General features: G+C 38.7%; 1 pseudogene; it reads left to right on the top strand.

Moving 5' to 3' along the window:
* The window catches only part of LOC102841723, a 12,153-nt pseudogene extending 9,720 nt beyond the window's left edge, over positions 1-2,433 (top strand).
* Positions 2,434-2,775: the final 342 nt, after the last annotated feature.

Genomic DNA, 2,775 nt, shown 5'->3' with positions numbered 1-2,775 from the left:
ATCTCCAGCATCATTTCTATCACCAACATCATATTTTCCTCTTTGTTTACAACTTTTCCATTATAATCACTTGTCATTATCAATATATTTTGATTGTATGTTTGATCAATTATGAAGAAGTTGGTAGAGTTCTTTAATTTTGTAATCAATGACTTTGGTGTTTCATGTGCAATCTGAGTAATAATTTTATTAACTGTTTTTCCTTGTAGGTATGTGGATAATATCCTATCAAAGAAATATTGCACTTCAAGATAGATCTTGACATGTTCTTTTTAATGATGAATGCAATGCTATTCCTCTTCAGTGGGTCATAACTGGCATAGTAAATGATATGATTGATTCAAAATGGTTACTATCAATTCATTTAACCTCTCTAATGCGTTGTTGCTGTTAAGTGCCATCTAGTTGGTTCCAGTTAATAGCGGCTTCTGAAGAGTGGCTGGTGAACTTGAACCACCAACCTTGTGGCTCAAACCGACCTTGCAGCCCAGTGCATTAACCTGCAGCAGCACTGATACTTATGTATTCAATTTAAATTTTTACAATTTCCAATTTTGCTAGATTCATACTTAGTATATTTCATGTTTTGATTAATAATAATATTTGCAGCTTCTTCTTCTCAATTGCAGTTGTGCCTAGTCTACAAATGAAGGTCCAGAGGCTTTTCTCAATTAATGTCATTGTGATTAATTCTACTCCTCAGTTATACTTTAAGTTCCCTCCAACCTGAGGAACTCATCTTCAGGCACTAGATCTAACAATGTTCAGCTGCTATTCAAAATATTTTCAGGGGGTAGGTATCAAAAAATAGTTTTCCTCTCCTTCTTCCTACTCTTTCTCAATCTTACATTTTCCAAAACCAAAGACAGGGAAAAATGCCTTACAGCAACAAAGGAAAAATAAAAAGTTACCTACAAAGGAAAATCAGTAAAGCTAAGCTCTAATTTTCAGCAGACACCTTGCAGACAAGAAGACAATGAGAATACATACATAAAACTCAGAAAAAAAAGTCACCTGCCAAGAAGCATATGCCCAGCAAAACTGTCCTTCAAATACGATGGTGAAATTAGGGCATTTCCATATAAACAAAATATTAAAGAAATCTGTAAAAATTAGATCAACTTGACAAAAATATGAAAGGGAGTTCTTTGGACATAGTAGCAGGCAATAAACTGAGATAAACATTTATGACAATACCACTCAGAAGTTAGCCCAGATATAGAAACATCCAAAGTAAAACAAACTTCCAAGACAGAAATCAACTATATCAATTTGTAATGAAGACAAATGTAAAGTAAAATGAGGGAATAGTGTGATTACAGAACTTCCAAATAGTGAGGAAGTCAAGTAAATGTCAAATATAATAGACTGTTTACAATTGGGGAATAACATAAATTATTATAGGGTAGCCTCAAAGACAACAAACATTTTGCTCAAATTAAAATAGAGAAAAATTATAAAGACTTGTTGTTAAATACCCTTGAGTCAGTTCTGATGCATAGCGACCCTGTATAGGGTTTCCAAAGAGCAACTGGTGAGCTTGAACTTCCAACCTTGTGGTTCAAAATGACTTTACAGTCCAATGCGTTAACTCGCAACACCACACCAAGTAATCATTAAAATAATAGCAATTAATAGTGAGCAATGGCTGCTGTTGAGCAGAGTTGGCAGGAACTGGAGTGTGAGCAAAAATTGGGTGGGCAATTTGGCGGGGATCACTACCATTGAGGTGGTTTAGTGTAAGATCCAGGTTCTGCAGCAGCAGGTTTATGATGCCTAGGAGAGAGAAGGACGCTTCCAAAATGAAGTGAAGGGAGAAAGGCATGCCTATGAACAAGCTAAGGCTGAGATGGCATCCTTAAACCATCGGATTCAGTTGGTTGAAGAGGAGTTAGGCCGTGTTCAGGAGCAAGTGCCACTGCCCTGTAAAAGCTGGAGGAGGCAAAGAAATCTACTGATGAGAGCAAGAGAGCTATGAAGGTTATTGAAAACTGGGCCTTAAAAGATGAAGAAAAGATGGAACTCCAGGAAATACAGCTCAAGGAACCTTAGCATACTGCAGAAAAGGCAGATTGGAAGTATAAGGAAGTGGCTCATAACTTGGTGATTATTGAAGGGGACTTAGAACACAGAGGAGTGAGCTGAGCTGGCAGCATCCCATTGTCTAGAGATGGATGAGCAGATCAGACTAATGGACCAGTACCAGAAGTGGCTGAGTGCTGTTGAAGAAAAGTATTCTCAAAAAGAAGACAAATATGATGAAGCAATAGAGATTCTTACTATATCAGTATATCACTCAAGGAGGCAGGAATCACTGAGGAGTTTTCCGAGAGATCAGTAGCCAAGCTAAAAAAGACAATTATGATGAGGAAGATAAAGAGGAGCTCAACTCCTTTATCTAACCAGACTCTGCTTAACTTGAATGAGATGTAGAGCACCACAGTCCCACCCTGCCGCTGCTTCTCCCATTGGCCCTGATTCCCCCAAAGGCCAAACTGCCCTACACTGACCTTTAACCTGAGGGCTGATATTTAACTAGAAGGTTGTCTGAAGTCTGCAGGCTGGTAGTGTGCTCATCTTTTAAAAGTCTCTTCCCACCCAGTCCCTGCTTTCGGGTGAGGTTTCTGTGAGTAATGTCAAGTATGCATCCTGCAGCTTGGTGGTGGTGGTAGTGGGCTGTGGAGTCAATATCAACTCACAGAGACCCTGCATAGGGTTTCCGAGAATGTAAATCTTTATGGGAGCAGAAAGCCTCATCTTTCTCCTGCAGAATGG

The sequence above is a fragment of the Chrysochloris asiatica genome, unplaced genomic scaffold (genome assembly GCF_000296735.1).
Source record: "Chrysochloris asiatica unplaced genomic scaffold, ChrAsi1.0 scaffold00632, whole genome shotgun sequence".
Taxonomy (NCBI): domain Eukaryota; kingdom Metazoa; phylum Chordata; class Mammalia; order Afrosoricida; family Chrysochloridae; genus Chrysochloris; species Chrysochloris asiatica.
Note: the sequence above shows the minus strand (reverse complement) of the source record. Positions and strands in the feature narration are given on the sequence as shown.